The 21,536-nt window shown below is 37.2% G+C and overlaps 1 protein-coding gene across 2 annotated transcripts in view; it reads right to left on the bottom strand.

Annotated features, from left to right (window-relative positions):
- HNF4G (hepatocyte nuclear factor 4 gamma) overlaps positions 1-21,536 on the bottom strand; it is a 63,795-nt gene that overhangs the window by 37,694 nt on the left and 4,565 nt on the right. The window lies entirely within an intron of this gene.

Genomic DNA, 21,536 nt, shown 5'->3' on the forward strand with positions numbered 1-21,536 from the left:
AAACTGACAACACAGAAAATCACTTCTAGACACCAGGGATGAAACTAGCTCCCCTTATTTAGATACAACAGGACTTTAGTCAAGAACAGAGATTCTTATAGTCTAAATTGTAGGTCTGCTGAGGCACTACATTCTTTATTGATCTTGTAAACTGCAGTGCATGCAAAATAGAAAGCAGTAAAATTATTAGCCGATCAGTACTTTCTGTCCTCAGAAGTGATACTGCTACACCAGTATACCAGATTGATTCTGGCAATATCAGAAATGGAAGTGTTCTATTTAATAGTTAAACATCTATAAAATTAATTTTTTATCTGCATCTTTTCACATGTAGACCCTGGATCAGAAACATAACTTTTGGCTAATTGTGGAGGAAAAAAGCACTGCTTGTAATGACACAGCCTTTCCCACTGGGGCCACTATAAAGGCAGATAAAAATCATCAGCTGTACTAAAGTGAGGATGAAGCCTCGAAATGGATCTGTTCCTTACGTCCCTCTGTGCCTCTCTCCCTACCTTCGTTTATCTATGCAAGGTAAATTAGTCTCTCCATCATCCATGATGAGGAAAAGTTTGACTCTCTATGGGAAGCACACACTTTTTTACATACCTCTTTCAGTTCTACATTTTCAGAACTCCCTTACACACCTAATCCTATAGCCGTTAGTAAGGCAATAAAATGACATAAAATGAGCAAAGAGCAATAAAGCAATCATATCCCAGCATGTTTATTTAGTCGTGGTCCTTAATGGCAGAGACCTTCGTACCCAGTGATATGTGAAGCTGCTACTAATTCTCCTCTGTCTCAAATCCCTGGTTATCATTACTCTCAGACTTATGCCTAATGTTTTAAAGCCCCCTTCACACAAACTGTGCAAAAAAAAAAAAAACCCTCATAGAAATAAAGATTAGTTTTATTAAAACAAAAATCTTTACAAATACAGCCCAAATCCATTTTATTTTAGAGCAATACCAAAAGAGTTGAGCTAGGGGAGACAGAAAGGTGGAAGAAGTGGACATCAGGTCTGCCTTATCACATGGGTACAGGCTGCACTTCTGCTGCCCATACTCTGACCCAGCTGGATGTGAATTAGATGCAATGCAAAATTTGCATGGCTGAGGTTGTGCTCAAACCTGTTGATGTGTGCCTTAGCCTTTGAGTGCACTGTCTAAATCAGGTACATAAAACAGATGAAACACCAAACAGTGCTTCATGGCTGTTGTTTAATATTAGACTGTAGGCATATCCTTAGTGGTTAGAAAGGCATTTAAAATCTAACTATGTACTTGTGAATCTGATGGCAAATCAGACTTTCCTCTCCTCTAAATACTTTACAAGCAGTCAACATTAAGCTGTACTAACTATAGCATATTGTGATTATTTTTACAATCACTTCTATGTCGATCTAAAATCTGTTCCTTTAAAATACCATATCTCTTCAATTTAAAGAGCTATAGTTATCTATTAACTATTTGAGTTTCCTCTATCTTTACTTCACCATTTATATTATCCTCTAAGAAGATTTAAGAAACATAATTCCCATACAGGGACACTCTGATAACCTTCTGAATAACACGGAAAAGTGCATTTTGATCCAGTTATTCCTAATGGGGCCCAAGAACGCATGCCTGTCCTTCAGAAGAACCCATTCTGATTTAAAAATTACCAATAACAATCTACTGAAAAAACCTAGGGACCAGTCACAGACCAAAACACAGGTCAGAGCCAAAACACAGTAACTTACTTTCAATTTGAGTATTTCTAGGTTCACCTTTCAAACATCCCTGGTTGGCTGGCTGATTTTTCCTATTTGTGAAAATTAATAAATATTGGTTTTTTAGGGTTGTCTCTTTATGTCATGTAAAATGTCTGCAGAGTCACTTTACTTTCACCTCACCCCTGTGCTGTGTATGTTCCAGTCTTTCCTTCCCAACATTTCTCTCTTTCTTTTTTTCCTGTCCCACTGGCTCCTTTTCAGTCAGTCTCCTCTTTTTGATTTTGCCATTTTGTTTTACTAGATTCCTATGTATAAAAATAACTTCCACATAATAAAAAAATATATATTGTTAAGCAAGTGTGTCTTTAGACTACTATTGAAATTACACAAATTCTTTCATGGAACCATTTTTCAGATCAAAAAATCATAACATTTCTGATCCTGGAAGAAGCTGCAGTTGGATTTCGTATTACAATTACATTGTACTAAAATGTCAGCCGATTTTGCTTTTTCTCCTTTAAAACCTTCGTAAGATACGTTTATAAAATGTCTGTGAGCGCTGTTACGCATTTCTGTGGTAACTTGAAAAGAATTGGTCTTTGACTCCCTTCCCTTTTAGTCTGATAGAAAGATCTGGAGTTTTCTCTTAAATAATTGGTGTGTGGGGAGGAGGGTGTTAAACTGCATTTCCCCTGCTGTATGATACACCTGTTGCATTGCTTGTTCTTCTCTTGCTCGCTCCATCTTCCCTAGACTTTTCCAGAGATATTCCCTTTCTTACTTAGCCTTTTGTCAGAGAGATTATTTTTACTACAGATTTCAGCAGTAGTTTGTTCCTGTTCTGTAAGCTCTGGGAACCCATCCTCCTTCAAATTGGGGTGAGCTGCACAAATGTGGAAGCCCAGCCATAAACTAGCAACTACTCAGAACAAATAAATTACGTGGCCCAGATAACTTGTCATATGTTGCATTAATATTGTAAGCAAAACATACAACAGGTTGTGTTTGCACAAGCAAGTGCACACGATATATAGAAAACATATAGCTTGGCAACATTCTTCAAATAGCATGCTGTAAGTGAAAAAGTTGGTCAAAAACTACCCTGAGGAAAAAATCCCCTTTTAATTTGAATTTTCTAGTGTCCGAACAGTATGGTATTGTGCAAAGAATGGCTTTCTGAAATAAAAACACAATAAAAAAGAGCTATGTGTTGAATTATTTCACTGAGCCAGGATCCAAAGTAAAGCACTGTGTATAAATCACATCATTTTGCTTAAAAGCAGGGGAGAACAAAACATGGACAGATAGAGGGAAAAAAAACTATGAAGAAAATCATGGGAGAAAACCAAAACAAAACAGTGCCCCTTTCAGGATGACTGAATTTTGTTTAATCCATATTTTACTCTCTGCTACATAATTTTACCCTCTTGACAGAGTGTCGGGCAATTGAAAGAGGGTTGGAGAAACATATGCAGCTTTTTGTCAACTTTATGCCTCCCTAAATTTAGAAGACTTTTCTGAATAAGGAAACTAAAAATAAATCAGGAAACATTGTCAATAATGGGGTCTGAATCATCTAGCAATAAAAAACCTGAAAACATGTTTAATAAATTTAAATAGAACTTTCATAACAAATAGTGGCAAAAAGACTTGACTGGCAATGAAATGATCTGTAGCTAACTTACACACATGACCTTTTTAAAAAAATCACACCCCCTATATATACTGCGGCTTGTTTACTTACATGTTTAAGCTATTGTAAGAACTCATAGTTAAAATGTGGCCAACATGTACTTTACCTAATCTTAATAGCAAAAGCTGGCACTGAAGTCTTGGATAAGCAAATATATTCACATTAATAGTTACAATTTTAGTTTCCAGAATGAAAGTCAATGCCAATTTACCCGGAGACTGTAGAAAATATATGGAAAAAATAATGTCTACAGATTTATATTAAAATTATATTTTCATCACACATATATAGTGTGGGTTTGTATATATAAATAGATAGAAAGGGAAGGCTATGCTGTTCTGCTTGGGCACAATTTTATGACAGAGTCATGTTTAAATGCAATATGATTATCTCTAAGGAAATGTGCTGATAAGTTAAACAATAAACAGTAAATGAGTTGAGAAATATGCATTTATATAAATATAACAGTTTTAAGTCTGGTTTCTCTAAGAATAAAACTTCCAGAATTCCATAGACATTGACCATACTAATTCTTTGGTCATTAGAGTTACATCATCAAAGATGCCTGACAGGAACGATAACTACTAGGCTAAGACAAAAATTTGGTTAATATACACATTTTTTTCTGAAAAATCATCCACAAAATAATGGCACTGAAAAATGAAAAAAAGAAGGAGCAAGCTGGTTTTCGAATTCAACAAAATGTTGGTTAATCCAAATAGGAAAAATTCTTAATTGGAGTTTTAAAAAGTCCTTTAAAACTTTTGCAAATTAAAAAATTTTCTACCTACCTCTAACAACAGTTAGATGCAACACTGAACACAGGTTCGTGTTTATATCCCTTTCTGTCAATTCTTTACCTCTTTACAAAATAAAATATTAGGCCCAGAGTTGCAGCACAGTGCAGTCCACCTGCCCAGCTATCCAACAAGATTAATTTTTTTCTCTTTGGGAACTTATGACCAGTGAGGAGTAGAATGATCAACCAGCTTTTTTACAGCCTCTGGATGAGATTAGTCATGTCTCACCTTACAAGTCATTGATAGCCCTGAAATTTTTCATTCTGTTACCCTTTCATATCAGTCCTCTTGTTCCCTACCCTCTTCAGTCTTATTAGCCTTTTATTTTCCTATGTTAATAAACATAGACTTTTACCACTCAGTCTCACAAGTTCATCAGTGAAACCATTGCTCATCGGAGGCAAATTATATTAATTGTACCAGAAGTGTTAGTAGATTGTTCCTTTATCAAGCCACTCCTCTTGATTTTTCAACATATCTGCATTAAGCTAAACAAATATTAACACACAATAAACTCCCAATATTTAACTGAATGTAGTCATAAAGTATACCACTTAGTAACCAAATTCACACACAAAATGTGCAAATTATTACAAAGCAGCACTACATCTGAAACAATAGCAACATGCACTTTCTCCTAGAGGGCACTAGGGGACAAAGGACACAATCAATTTGTCTTAAAAAAAGGTATATTATTCAGGTTATTTCCTCCAAACAAGCCTGTGAGGAAAGCTATCTAAAACTTTTAGTAATATGTAGAACTGGAAGAGATATTTGAGGCTAGAAATAGTAGTAAATCTAGAAATAGAATCAGATGATGGCTTGATGGCAAGTCTGATAAAAGATTATCAAATTATAGTCAGATGAAGAAAATAAATTTTACACTTGTTTTATGCCATAAAAGGGAAACTCTGCAATTGTTCTATGCCATAAAAATATTTACTAATGCATTTAGGGGCTGCCATTGATTTTGGTTGAAGCATTCCATTAATTATTGGAACACATGGTATAGAAAACATTGTGCAAAGCAGTAGGTAGTCTCCAGGAAATAAAATAAAACTATGAGATGAGATGAGATGAGATAAAATAAAAAGAAATAAGAAGTAACAGCAAGATATACCAGCCTACTGATGTTCTTTTGATAAAGAATGTTCTGTCCCCACCGGTTATGAACACTGAAGAAGGCAGTAAGCAGAGAGATCTTAGACCTGCTTACAGCTCCTCAACAAAACATCAGCGGACAAACTGAAATGAGAAGCACACACAAACGACAGACCAGCAGAAGATCAAGTCCCCCCACAAAAAGGAACTGCAGAGATTTTTCAGAAGTATTCAGGCACCTTAAGAGGCAAACACACACTGTAAGAGAACCCACGGCTTTTGGTAATGGCTGGCTTCATCCTGTTGGGAACCAGCATGCTGAAAAGCAAGATTCTCCACTGAAAGAGTAAAAGAGGGAAGGACAGGATCACTGGCATCCAGAATAGGCTGAGTAAGAGCAGGTATCTTGTACAGAGACTTGTCCAAACCAACGAGGATTCCCTTCTCTCACACACAAACACGCACAGCCACAGTATTCACTGTACCACCATTCTCAACAAGAAAGAGAACCAGCAACTGCAGCTATTCCTGATGGTTTTGATTGCCCTCTTCCTTTTTGGTGGCAGACAAGATAATGAGTTTACAGACAATGCATAGGATAGGTAGGCTGTATTTTACTAGATGTCTACTTGCATCTTTTGATGCACGAAACCCTTTGAAAATGTAACCCGAGTCCTAAGTATTCCCTAGAGAAGTGTGATGATAAGAGTTTGTATTTGCTAGACCTTTTTTTGTGTTGAGCTCATCAGTTGTCAATTAACTGTAAATGATTAAGGCGATCATAAACGCTAGCAGCCAATTCTTAGAGTTCAGGTCCAGGTGAACATGAAATCTGTTTTATGAAACAAAGTCTTGGAGATTATGAACATCAACCGATTAACTTGAATATGTCTTTTTTTGTAGTAGACTTATCCTGGAAAAAGAGCCCATTTGGGTTTTTTTGTTTTTTTTTTTTTTATTCTGCATGGATGCAGATTATTTCATTGGCAGTGTATGCAACAAGTCTAAAATAAATACAAAATAAATTTTAATTTCAATGCCTCTAAATTAATTGAACTAACTGAAATAATTTAAAATAATTGCAAATATTAACAAAACCCATTTTCCCCAAAAATTTGTTTCCATGTATCTGAACTGCATGGGACTGTACTATCAGCCACATTCTATGCTAAGACAACACAGCCAGTAGCAATTGAGAAACACATTACACATAGCACTTAGTTCTCCATGAAATTCTAGATGACTTAATGATAGATAATGGCCTACAATTCATGTGTGACTTATTTTAGCAAATCTCACCGATACAGCAATTCAAGCACGCTGCATCAAGGCTTGCCTAAGTATAATCAAATGGGCTTGCAGAAAAATCAGCAGAAATTACAAAACACTTAATAAAGTGACATGCTTAGAACTCCCATGAACTCAGTGCTGTTCAACTGTTTTAGCACATCTGTTTTACTAGGATTTCCAGAGCAGATTTGGTAGAGAAAAGAATTAAAATGTCAATGCTCACTAGTACCCTACTGCTTACCCAAAACTGTTGGAATAGTTACAAAAACCTGTCCACTATCACTTTGATGGCTGCTATCTTGACTGACACTAAAACATGTAAAGGGTATCTTTGCAAAACTCTCTTTCATCTTCTTAAGTGGGTTACCAGGTCCACATCCAATATTCAAGATATGCATGCACACTAGACGTACCCCGTGGCTGTAGTTCTGCAGCATCAACAAACTTTGCAACCTCATGAAGCAACTCTTTTCAAGAAGCCCTGATGAAAACATTGAACAACAGAAGTCCAGGAATAACTGTTTATCTGGACAGGTCTATGTGTGACTTCGTTAGCAATTTCCTTTCATTACGAAAGCTAACCTTAAACCTAATCCTAGCCCTACCCTTTGTTTTCTATCTATTAAACAATCATTAATCCAGGAAAAATCCTTCCATCTTAACCCATGATAGTTTTGTTTCTTTAAGTACCTTTTCAAAGAAATTTGCCAAAGGGTTTTTGGAAAATTACCTATACTGTAGCAACATCTAAAAACATAGCCAGAAAGCACTTCAAAGCTCCTAAGCATGACATACCCCAGCTTTTCTACATATTGAATTGGGATGAGGTCTGGAAGGGCACCAGCTCCCTTGCTTCACTCTCACTGGCCTCATCAGCAGGAGAGGAACTATGGCATTTTCTTGCTCTCTCAGGACAGGACAATCAGGGACCAGGCAGGACACAGAGAGCACACAACACCAGGAGGTCCATTCAAGCACACCTAAGTCAATACATATACTTTTCCCCATACCTAGTGATTCCTTGAAAGAACTGCAGGCCTATGCAGCGTTCACTCCTGCTGCAAAAATTCTTTGTATTAGAGATTTAATTTTTTTTGTGCATTGAGCCTACACTGTACTTCCTTAGATCTCATCTGCAGCGCTTTAAAAAAACATTGCATGGCATTTACCTTTTTCCATGACATTCTGGTCTTTTGATACAGGGGTATAGCGTGACATAACAGACACAAACTAGTGAGACAAATTAGTAAATATGAATTGTTCTGTAACAAGATAGTTGAAGCAATAATACTTTCAAATACCTTTCCACTTGTGAACAGTGTGAAAGTAATGCCTGTTTTACCGGTACTATGTGCAAGAACCTCATATGGAAAAGTTGAACACGTGAGACAGAAACCATTAAAGGTAGATCAAGAAGAAGCCTGGTTCCCTGTCTCCTGCCACACTGCAGATGGTTCCCACACCGCCACATGAAACCATCACCTCGCTGCTGGTCACCCCAATTCAGCCCACCCTCCTTGGGCCCTAGATGGCAGCTCTTTCACTGCAGCCACTGCCAAACAGACCAGTGATAATGGACTCACCTAAAAGCAAAAAATCCACTCTGTGATCAAAAAGCCATAGGAGTCCATAAATAGTAGATGCTGGAGCACAGACAGTAGAAACACGTCTGATCATTAACAAATGTCTGCATTCATTTGTGGTTGAAGGTCCATTTTTTATATGGTGCATGTTATTTCATTTTTGTGGTTTGGGGATGCTTGGGAAATACTAAACCAAAGTGAAGTAAAAACACACATGCAAAAGCCCATACAGATACCAGAGAACCTGAAACACCTTCTGTTATGAAAAAAAAATATAAATAAAAATTCAGGAAACACATAATCAGGCAGAAAAGACATTGGAGTAAGTTTTGGCTTAAGATATCTGGCAAAACTGGCTTATTTCCACAATGAAATATAGCCTAAAGCATAAATGTTACCGTTATTTAGTTTGCTCAACTCTCTTGATTCACTTAATAATACAAATCTGTGTAACTTTGTAGACGCAGAGACCTCTTGTGTAATCATATTGCTGAAGTATATGCTTTTAATTGATAAACAGCAGACAATTCTATAAAGCTGAATTACTGGTTTTACTTGATATTAAGTGTCCATTCTCTTCAACAAAAATAAATAGGAACAACAGAAACGTCTTTGCCCTTCTGCTACTGTTTCAGTGGAAAACTAAAGATTCAAGGCTTTTTAGACTCACTTTTTATAAATTGCATGGAGTTTGACATAAGTTACTTAAATTACATGCATAAAGATGGGCCCTCTACTGAAATGTCAGCTTTGGTAGCACGGGCCACTTCTCAACACTTTATCTAGATAAAGAGAATAAAACATTTCAAACTATCTTATTAACAACAAATCCCCTAAGAAAAGCGTGCATCAAAATCTAACACCAACACACCATTTCTTCCAAGGCCAGACATTATTTTCACCAAAAGAAAAATTATCTGCAAGAATATGTGTAACAGTGCCCTCTGGTGAGTATGTGCCCAAGCAATACACTTTCATTATAAGGGTAAAGAGAGATTTTTGTGGCAGGGATGATAGATAATTTGGACAATTTTGCAAACTGAATTATGGTACCACTTTTCAGAATCAGCAATGAAGTTAGGCGTTTTGAGATTATAATTACTTCATGCAATTGGTTTATGCTCATTTTTTTAAATGCAAACTTGCATTTAAAGACAGTAGCCTTGACTAGGTGAAGATTTATGAGAGCTATAGACAGCATAGCTACTTTTATGGCTGAGAATGCAATAGATCCAAAGCAAACACTGATAAGTCCTCTATTCTTCTGAGAAGTATCCACCCACCAAGTGTCCTGACATTGGAAAGCCCCACAGTTTTGATAAGAATAAAGACAAGCTAACTGTAGAAAACAACTTCATTTTTTAAAGTCAGTTGAAAACATTCACCAATGTTTTGTGGGCAAGGGCTGTGTCCTTCTCCATTACTGGACAATGTCCACTGCATCTTCAATCCTACTGAAATGTGTATATATATAAGTAAAATTTACATCCATGCATACATGAAATACAGGTCTATGCAAATGTATACTTGTATGTGTGTATATATACATATAAAATTAAGTTAAAATATTGGAGAGACATCTTATTGAACCAAGGAGTAAAAATCTACTTTCAAAAGGTTTAATTGTCAAACACAACAAAAGGTACTTAACAAAAAATAGTTGATATGAAACGAGCGGATGAGGCCTCAAAATACCATTCTGGTCTGGTTTATTACCTACTATCTGGGGCGAAAACAAGAGCAGCTTCGCCAGGAGTGTCATGCTTCTTCATCAGTACCTCCCAGTGATCATATATGGTCTGTCTCTCAAGGTACTTGAGAGAGATACTTCTAGCCTCTGCAGTGCAACCTGAACTACAGCAGTGTTCTCATAAAGGCAGGAAGACAGGGGAGTTACCAGAGCTGTTTGTATCTACGATGTTTGTACTGCATAAGAATGAGAAAGTGAACTTAATGAAGATACTACCCTAGTCAACTTACCTATCTCTTATCACAATCATTCTTCTCACTCATATTAAATATGCCTCATCACCCTCTTGCTCTAACTGTGGTGACTAATTAACTTCATGGTTTTTAAGGAAGGAACCTGGCAGTCCTGCTCAGTTGTTTAACAAATAACCAGCTGTCCCCAGAGGACTCAAAGGAGTCGCTCCCAGCAAAGTTTCTTTGGGCCAGGTATAAACATCAAACAAAATCCACCTCAGCAGGTGGCAGCAAGAAGCGTGGGGGGGCAGGATTGATAAAATGTCATCATCAAATAAAAAAATATGACTTCTACATTATTTTGCAATGTTCGGTCAATTTATTATAGAGACTGTGATGGTTACAGTGGACATTGAAGGTCTTGATTATATCATATGGGTCATCAAATTTATGCATTAGCCTCCTGTAGTACATTTGCTTAACACTTCCAAACATCCAGCCATCAGCTCTCCCAAAACAGAGGCACTGGTGCTTTCAAAAGAGGACAAGCTAATTAATTTTACACACACATACACACACACACAAGAAAAAGACTGTGGTATGTTGCAAACAATAATAAATTACAATACTTTCAAAAAGTTAAAAGTTGTCCCTCTTTTGCAAATTGTCACCCTGGCAAACACGCAGATTGAGTAAACTCTGTTTTTCAAAATCTAACCCAGTTTTGCTAGAAAACTCCGCAGATGGAAAATGAGGCTAATTTGATTTATTTTGGCAAATAAAGAAAGGAAGGGGCTGTGAAAGTCAGGTCTGCAGTAGAAATATTAACTTTACTGATAATACTTTAGCAAGCACTAAAGATCCTAGAGCAAAGGCTACCTTTTTATTATGGCAGCAAACAGCATTCAGCCTCATGAGGCCAACAAGCATCACTGTAATATATGAAAAACATAGAAATGGTTCAGACCAGTTTGGGGTCTTCTCTGAACCTCAGATGTAGGGTAAGTTAGAAGTCAGCAAATTAAATTACTGGCTTTTGAACTTTCCCATCATATATTTTTGTATAGTTCCATAGATACTTCTAAATTAAGATAGCTGTCAACATAAGACTCCAGCAGCAAAAAAGAAGAGTGATACTATAGTGTAAATTGTCACCACTTGCTTATGGGAGGAAGTAAGAGACCACATTAGGTCAAGTGTTCCTCACTGGTGAAGTAATTGGTAGCTGAAAGTCCCAAGACGAGAATGCAGTTATTTTGTGCCAGATTGATAATTTTGGTAGAGTGAAAAAAATTATCTAGGGTAGTAGTAAACAGCACTGCATGGGAATCTAGTGGAAGTAACAGAGACATTTAAAAGCAAACAAACAGATATGAAAAAGCACACTTCTGCAGAAAACCTTAGCATACTGACAAAACCTGACAAATTTGTTACAGTCCTCGTAAGTTCAAAGTCAATGAGATTTGACTGTAATGGACCTTTTTTCCAGGTACTAAAAGCAAGAAGGTAAAAAAGCTGGAAGTACTGTTCTGCCTGGCTCAGCCCAAGCTTGTTCCACTTGCTACAAAGCTCCGCGTTCCCTAGGGCGCCGCACACTCCCTTGTGTGCCACCAAGGCTTCTGCGCTCTGCTGTCTCCCTGAGCGTTTGTAGAAGAGTTAAAGGAAGCTTTACTGAAATTAACTCCTTATTAATCAAAAGCAAAATAATCCTCTCTCCTCCAGACACATGAGAGAAGAAAGGACAATTATTTGGAAATTGGAGAGCCCTGGCAGCACTCCTGGCTTTTTTAGCTCAAAACAGTCCATCTCTGTCAGTGCTGCAGCACGATTGCATCAAGCTGAATTTATTCTTCCGTCCACAAAGGGGTACTTCACATGTCTTAGATCAGTCACAACTTGCCCCAGTTATTCTAAAGGAAAAAGGAAGAAAAATAAATATACTATAATTCTAGATTAAAAAAAAAAAAAACACAACCAACTGGCAGAACACACAGATTTGAGTGTTACTGATTTTCCTGTGCATTCCAATATCTCAAGGTACTCTGACAGCAATGCTGCATAGTAAAGAAAGTAAAAAGAAATCCACTCTAATCAAATCTATTTATGATTCCTTTAGCTGTGTTACATTGACAAAGATGGGCCCTGGTTTGCTTTCTTTGGGCTGTGGGATCATACCATTACAGACCCTTCAACACAAAGTTACAAGAAAAAGTGGGACAAATATTTTTTCTGTTTTTATCAGGTTTTTATAGTGTCTAGGTTTTCCATCTCCACTGTTCTCATTCAAACTAAATCTAGTTCAGGAAGAAAATCCCAACCTCATTTCCCTGAGAACCTAGTTATTTTATCTACTTCAACAACCAAGCTACTCTACCTTGTCATTTCAATTTTCACATATTTTCTCTTTGTGTATTAGTTCTATGATTCAGTGAAATCTCATCTCTTCAGTCCACTGCCATAAACTACTGTCCGGAACAAAGCTCTCTCTCAAATTCAATCTCAAACAAAATGAAAAAGAGAAAATCACAAATGAGAAAGTGGACCACAACCAATCCTATGGGTCCCATTCTCACAAGGTCTGCAAGTTATTTTGCTTCATCAAGTAAACCTGAACTATGGGAAGCTGCTATCACCTCTCTCGTTGCTGAATGAGAAAGTGTTAATAAAAACAAGACCTCCTTCCAGGGACATTGAAGTGTCAATGTTAATCCCTGATTTGGCTGAAATGCACTTCTTGATCTTAAAAGTGATTTCCACATGAAATACAAACAGCTGAAATGTTATTGTTTAAATAAATGGGGATGCAGACTGTCACACATCTGGTGGAATTACTGCTGCTAAACTATGATTGTTATAAACAGTAATTATTTACTGTAATGGTAACACCTAGAAATCCTTTGTGCTCATCTGAGTCTTCTCTAAGATATGCAACAGCCCTAATAACCAGGAAGACAAGAAAAACCTTTACATTCATGCCATCTGTACCTCTGCGCAAAGCACTGAGCTGCAGAGAATCTCACAGTTTACAGAACTTTTAGATAGGGACAAATTTCTTTTTGTTTCAAAATTTAGGACATTTATTGCACTTTCTTATACCGCCTTTTCAAAGTTTTGTAATTACTGTCTTCAACCCTCTGCATGCATTTTTTTTTCCCTGTATGAATAGCTATATTAATAACTTGTACAGAACCCCACCTGCTAAAGCCTCTCCAAGAAAGCAAATAACTGTAACTCATAGCACTGGGTTATGAAGCTTTTCCTTCAAATTAAAATCTGGAAAACACCAAAACTAAAGCATTTACATAGCAAACACTTATAAATGCTGGAATGTGAACCTGAGAGTTAAAAGGACTGAGCAAAGAATCTATTAAGGTTTTTTACAGTTAGAAAATATTTTGTTATATAATGATGGCTGTAAGTAATCTTGCAAACAAGAATTAGTAATGGTCTGTATCCATATTGCGCCATTGCTGAGGTACAAGCCAGGCAAGCCCATACAATTGCTTTAGCGGAAGTACATGAAAAGGAAGTTAGCAGTGAATTAAAAAATTAGTTTCACACAGTGATAGTGCATTTTAATGAAAATGTCGACACTAACTTCTGCCGCTATCACAGTGTTTTTAAACTGGTGTAAGTCAATTAAGTGAAGTTCGGTCAGCGGAGGAATCAGAGAGAGTGTGCAGAACTGGTGTGAATATTCCCACATGCCACATGATAGCAGTGACATACTAATAATAGCATATTGATGCTGATATTCCTTGAATGTCCGTGACTATTAAAACAGTTTCATTTTGCTGAAAAGCTGTACTTAGAATTCTTTATTCAGCTGCAAATAGGAAATGTTATTAATAAAGTTATTTTTTACTCCTTCAGATGCACTTTTAAAAAGTTAGGTTGCAGTGAAAAATTGCTACCGTTTCTCCGTGACTTTTCAGGGTAGTTCCTATTTCTTATCAGGTCTAGCCTGGTGTGATTCTGTAAGTGTGCATATGGTATAGACTGAGACATTAATGGACTCGACAAGCTGCAATATATTAAAGTAAGCCTCTAATGTGCATATGTATACACACCTTGTAATACATACACGTTTCTCTAATTCTTTCAACTTCCCATTGCTGTTTTGTAACATCAATCTATTGCTGCTACTTTATCTGGAAAATGTTCATTTTTCATGTCTCAACCTTTTTTTTTTTTCTTCTAAGCAAAGAATCTTTCCTGTGTGGACTCCTGCAGGCTCAGTTCTGAGCCCGCTTTTCTGTTCCCTCCCAGGTCATCACCTTACTACTTCCTAAGCATCCAACCTGAGGTCATCAGTCACCTATAATCTTAACCACCACACCAGCTTCAGTGATGCTTATCTGTAGACACTTTAATGCCTGTTAACATATCTCCTTCTCCTTTGTCCCTGCTGTTCAAGTAAGTTCTAGGCTTACACCACCAAAGCCCAAACAAAGCATCTCTTTCATTATTTACTCCTTCCCTCTGCTCCTTCTCAAAGGCTTCCATATTTAATAATTTCAGCATCAATCTGGTTCTCCTCCTCCTGCATCTCATCTGCTCACAAACTGCCTGCTGATTCCTGAAACACTCTCTGTATATAAAAATTTCCTTGGCACACAGCCGGAGTGTGCTTTTTTCCTGAAAAAAAGAGCGAGGGCAACAGTTTGGTCAAAATTCCAGACCTAGAAATGGAATGTTTTGCAGACGTTGTCCCTTTTCAAAGATACCTCCACCTAGAAGTCCAACCCTGTTCAGTAGTTACTACAAATGGTGTCTGAATTGTGATCTTCCTGGCCATACTGATTCCAGGTGCTGGAGGCCAGTCACTTCATTTCATCCCTTCTAAACACTAGGTGGGAGAGCAGAGCCTTTGGATATATGCCCTACACACATCTTCACCAAATTCCTCATCTTGACTTTCATCTGTTTTCAATTCAGCTACATCTCCTTCTGCCCTAAAGCCAAGCTCTCCAGCCCTACAGATGTACAGACTGTAATCCATCCTCTCACACACAGAATGATGCTCCTGCTCCTCGCCCAAGAGTAAGTTATAAAAAAAGAATAAATTTCCTCCAAGAATAACCCTCTCCCTCTCCAAAGTATTTGATTGGAAGAAATTTACAGTGATGAAACAAGAACGTGGTATGCCACATTTTATCATACTGCAGCTGCCCACCAACCAGCCACATCTAATATACAGCTGGCTGTTCTTCTTGTGTCTTTAGCAAAACTTGGAGTACTCAAAAGTCAAACAAAACCAAAAGAAAACAAACAAACAAACAAGCCACACAGACTCCCAAATGCACATACACAAAAACCCCAGGCATATTTGATCAGCATTTGTACAGAAAAAATTATCTTTGCACACTATTCTTGTTTATGAGTACTCAAGTCTATAAATAACTTGCACGCACTCATGTTCATTCAGCTAGGGAAAGGCAATTCTGTCAGAGCCAGAGAGATGTACTAAAACTGAGAGAAAACAGGAAAAGACAAGTTTTACCTTCATATGGGTTAAACAATTTGCAATTTTGCTTAAATAAAAATGTGCACAGTTGTTCCTCTTTAGAGACACATGAAGAAAGTTTGAAATGAGCTGCTTGGACAATGGGCATCAAGAAATTGCTTAAGGAATTTAAAATGTTTGGGATTCTTTCCTTCATTGCAACCAAAGTAATTTCTTAACATAGCTTACTAAATCTTAATTTTTTATTTAAAGACCAGTCTACAGAAAGGTCCTTACATGTGGGACATCATTCTAGGGTGTTCTAACTGACATTCCTAGAAACTGAAAAATATGTTGGCCAAGACCTAGACTACTCAGTTATTTCAATTTTATTTTATATTGTATGTTTTCATTTTAAATATTATTTTATGGATCTATGTAAAAAACCACTGAAATATTTATTGCTTTTAGCATTATTTTGGTGGAGATTATTCTTAAAAAATAAATTTAAATAAGCAATGAGTTTGCTTAATTTAAAATTCCTAAACATTGACTGTATGTTGGAAATAAATATAAAGGTAGTGAAAAATAATTATAAAAAGTAAGATCTGTTTAATAAAGCAGCTATTAAAGGCTTTGCTTTTTCTTACAACTAAGTCTAGTATACCTGCATCTGCTTTGGTATTGCTGCACATTTTACTACACGAAAGAGTAGGTGTCACTGTTCTTATAAGCATAGCAAATAATTTCTTCACACATTCATTACATATGACATTCAATATCGTTCTAACTCAAATAAAGCCTATCTTCAGTTTTTTCTGTAGGTCATCATCAACCCCATCCCATTTAGTTCATTTGGCATAATTCCCACAGGGTTACTGCAAGGAATTTTAGAGGTTCAGTATCATATAAGGTTGCCAACTATGCATAAAAGTAAGTGACCCTTTCTCACACTGTAATCTGCTCAAAGAACTTCCAAAACACTCACTGGAAGTATTATATAAAAGTCAACAACATTCTTCTATGTCATATAGTGTCTTTCCTCTCAGGAACTCAATATCTTTTGCTTTAAGTGTTGACTGTGCTTCAGTATAGGTCCTGTACATAACACAATGTCTGTATCTATTCACAGTGACCATCTGACTTCTAATGGGCAGTTGCACAGAATCTTTAGGAATGCATTTAATGTGGTACATTTCGTTCCCATGAAAGCAATGTAGCAAATGAAAGAGGGAAGAAAGGTAGCAGTGGCATCATACTACCTACAGCACACTGTGTATCATCACTAAGTGTTTGACAGGCCACAGTTTGAGAGTCATTGCTTTGTTCAACTATAAACACAGGTATTTATAGACTATCAGATATATTTAGTGTCATAAACATACCCTTTGGTTGGAAAAATTAAATTACACACTGTTTAATAATAGGTGGCTGGTTTGTTTTCTTTTTCTTTTATTCTTTCTTAAATTACAAGGCTAATGAGGCATACAAAATGATTTAAAATTAATTTAGGGAAGGATGTAAAGCTTGCTTTATGGGAAGTTTATTGATTTTCAACAGGAATCTAACTATGTCACATACTAACAACAGCATTAAATGTTTTGTATCAGGGCAAGAAGGTAAGCAAGATGCAGACTCATATGATTCATGGATTTACTCCCCAGCCATAGAAAATACACATTCATCCAAATGTTGTATCTAAACCTTGAGATATATATATATATATATATATATATATATATATATATATAATAAGTAGTTCCCAGTGTTCCCAGCTGGAAGATACCCTTGTACGTACACAAGCTCTTCTTGCAATTCTAATATAACTATACCAACTCTATGGTCAGGGTCATCTCAAATAACCAACATTGGGTCTGACCCAAAATGAGTTAGAATTTTGAATTCAGTGGCATTAGGATTGGGATGCAGAAGGGCAAAGATGAGGATCTTTGTGTTCTATGGCACACCTAATCCAAACTGTATATGGAAAGCACCTCAGCCAAAAGAAAGGGGTTCCTGCAAACAGCAACCACTAGCAAGCCACAGATTTTTCTTGATATCTGAAAAAATATATCTTGACTTATCAAGGATTACAGGACACGTTGAATTCTAAATTTAGCTAAGAGCAAAGGATCATCTTCAGTTTTCCGGGATCACAAGCTGCACTTGTGGTGGGCAGATGGATCCTTTGCAGACAATTGCACGACACAATCTGTTTTACAATTTCTAAACTATTAGTGGGTTGATGCCAGGGCTCCTCAAAGTTTCTACTTCCAGTTGTATTGATGTGAGGTAGAATAGAGCTCTTAAGCTGAAAAATAGAAATCTATTACTCTGACCACCTAAACATACCAGACAAGGCAGACAAAGAAGCTGTTTTCATAGTGACTTCCTACTGTCTTTCTGGGTTTGATAATGTGTTTAGTTTTAAACAGCAGGTTCCCTACAACTATTTAACTATGTTACCTTGCCCAACTAATGAAATACTTCTGCACCAGGAGAGTTTTTCCTTTGCGACCTTCCTTATACAGCTGAGGTTTAACAAGCATCTTGTTGGCTTTAACTGCTCTACAACGCTGCTTTTCATCTTCTAATGGAAAGCAAGAGACCAGCCTTGCAAATTCAAGGCTGACAGATGCAAAAGGAGATCATAAAGGGTTAAGAAGTTTGTTGCAATCTCACAGATATTTCTTCAGGCCATTCAAAGCTGTGCTCATTTTCTACCTGCCGAGGTTTTTGCAATTCATACATGTATCTTAATTTCAGAATGCTCATTTATGCTCTCTGGTACCACAGAAACTTGGGAATGATCATTGGGAGTGTTTTTCATTTTCTGCCCTCTTTCAGCTTCAAATACGTCTTGGGAAATAAATTACTTGGCCTATTGGACTAAAATAAGATAAAAACTTCACTATTAAGTTTTTTACTAACAAAATTAATGGTAAAATTTCTGTTAAAATTTTAATCCCTTTCTCAGGCAGAGCCTGCAAACTGCTAAACATTTCCTTGCACTTGAAATGTAAGCCTATTCATTTAAAGTTTCCTGGTCTTGCTCCATTATAAAAAGGTCTTTATAGACTTGCTATTGGAAAGATTACTATAGTGGAGTTGCTTGCTCTCCTTTTTACCACTCATCAACATGATGTTAAAAATGAGAAATGAGTTGCCCTCTGTCAATTTTCGAGCAGGCAAATACCCCTACCATTATATACCCAGCAGTCAGCTTACTCTTTCTGGCAAGAAATAAAATGACTGATTTTGTTGACAGAACAATTTGTTGAGGTCTGGCTGCAATATTCTAGAACTTCAGCCTCAGTGGCTCTCTTCAGAGCTGACCATTCCTTTCAATGGGGACAGCAGAGGTAGGTATGCGCCTGGACCTCAGCCATGGAAGTTCAACATCCACTAGGCCAACGCAAACATCCCTGTACCCAGCAATTTAAGCAACTATCTCAACTGCGGACAAGGATATGTATTTATCCTGGCACCCTTGTTATGGGGACAATGACCTTCAGGAGAGGTGGGAGTTGAAGTGGACAAGCAAGCGGTGCCAGCGCTTTAAGCTGCCTCAGTTGTTTTGGCTGAGCCGGAAAATGGAAGTGAAATGCACCAGCCTGCTTCAGGGAACTTGTACTGTTTCTTCTCTGCTCTTACTTATCTGCAAACAGGGGCATCTGAATGAAGCCTGAAAAATTTGGCTGAGGAGATGGATCCCAGATCAACCCAAAAGCTCAGACCAGACTTCTGTTCTGTGAAGTATAGAATGCACCTACATTTTTAAATGTAGTATGGATTTTCAGTTCGTGGGAGCTGGGGCTCTGGTTCATCCCATTTGTGTTTTACTCTCAATGCTTTATAACAGCAGTTAAGGAGATACAGACCCTATAAAGTACTTTTTATCTGAGATAAGTTCTTTTCATCTTGACTCGCTTTAAACAAAAAAAAAGCCATAACCAACAAACAAACAAAAACCACTCACAAAGTTAACCTAACACACCTGCAATTAGCTTAATGCATTTTACATTTTTACAAGTAAAACTTCTTCCCCCTAATCCAAAGGCTACTTTTTGCTCTTTCGGGAAATTCCAGTGAGGCTTCCTTTTATTTTTTTTTTCCTATTTTTGCAGATAGTGTTTTGTCTTTGATACAATGATGCAATTTTCCATGGAAGCTTCAGTGTCAACACCAAACTCGTAAATGGACTAGTTTGTATTCCTGTAATTTATCTAGAAGATTCTGAAATGAAACACAGAAAGATAAATTTCATATTAAAACTGAATGCCTTTCTTTGTATTTTTTTCCCTCTTAGTATCATGGCCAAAGTTATTCATATTGCTATGATCAAATCTAAATTTCTGCCTTAATCTTATGTCAGACCAAGTTCTGGCACTTCAAAACTGAAATAAATTAAAAAGCATTGTCTCTAAGTCTCCCTACACTGCTCGTTAAAATTACTTGTTTAATATTAATATAAAAAGTCACTGACGCTCAGAGAGTCAGATAAAAGGAAAAAAAAAGAAAGGTAAAAGCAATAATATCGGGTAAGACACTGTAAAACGTGAACTGAGACAAGAGGCTCGGAAGACATTAAAGCCTCTTTAAAAATGTAAATCTTTTTGAAATGTTTTGGATTTGGACATTAAAGCCAGGAATATCACTGTTCTCCCAAAAGGCAAGAAGGGTATTAAATAAGAACAATACATACCTATTATGTAGACAGCGTCTACAACCCAAATCAGAACTAGCAGCAAAAGCTATGCATTGTTTTCATTGTTCGTAAGTAAAAAGCCTACTTCTATTTTTGTGAGGACAAAAGAAGAAATATGGATTGAAGGGTAACCACCCAGAAACCATATAAAACTACACACGCAGCCAACAACGTACGGGATCGCTATCCCGCCTAACAGGGTCAGTGCGTGGCTACCACACGGTCCAGCAGAAAAGACTGGTTTCAACTTGTTGAGCAGTTGGGAGCAGGGGAGTAGCAAACAGGTGAAGTATTTAGCAGTTTGGTGAACAAAATCCTACGCGTTTCCAAAATCATAATTTAACCTTGGAACTATAACAGCAGGTACAAGCCAACACCTGACTATACCTATCAGGTGCAGAGAGCGGTCAGTCAGTGTGTATTAATACGCAATCACAGCGTGGTCACTATCTCACTTCTCTGAGTAGTGTCCAGACCTCTACTGAGGGAATTTCATCCACTAATGTCTGACATTTCCATGCAAAAGGAATAAATATTATTATCCTCAAGGATATAGCAAAAGACACTGTCTGCAAGACAGTTTGAGGTGTGATTCTGAAATAAGTGGTTTCGAAATGAACCATCTTTCTCATCACGGTTATAAATTTAAAAAAAAAAAAAGAAACTGCGCAGCTGTGGGAGACACAAAAAGTGCCTGAGAGACATGAGGCAACACGATCAGTGTGGTGAGCAATCATCAAGCATCTGGACCAGCTCTGAGCATATAAACTGGTCCCGCCAAGTGCCCAGTGTTGATACTTCACATGTCAGCAGTTAATGAAAAAACATCTTGTTTAACAAAGAAAAAGGGAAATTCAATCTGCATAACTTTCTGCCAGGGAGGCCTATTTTGGTTAGCAAGTAGCTGGTTACTGATGGACATTGCTATTGTCTAAGACAAGTACAAACCAGGCTGGTGTAGCCTAGCAACCCCATACAAAAATGATTCTCAAAAAGGGGATTCTCATTGCACCATTGCCATAGATGCACTGTCAATAGCAAGCTGAACCGCATTTGCCATTTCACGGAGGCTCGATCCCTCACTCCCACCTGAGCCTAATCACCAGGTTTGGGCAGGTACTGTCATACACATACACCAAGAAATCCTCTTCCATCAGAGAACTAAATTCAAGTTAAAAAAAAAAAAAGAAGCCTAGGCACAAACTTTACCATGCTGGGAATAGATAGCGGAAGCAGTGCGCTATTTGTATAGGTCTATTGCAGTTGGATTCCTAG

This window comes from Phalacrocorax carbo, chromosome 2, assembly GCF_963921805.1.
Source record: "Phalacrocorax carbo chromosome 2, bPhaCar2.1, whole genome shotgun sequence".
Taxonomy (NCBI): domain Eukaryota; kingdom Metazoa; phylum Chordata; class Aves; order Suliformes; family Phalacrocoracidae; genus Phalacrocorax; species Phalacrocorax carbo.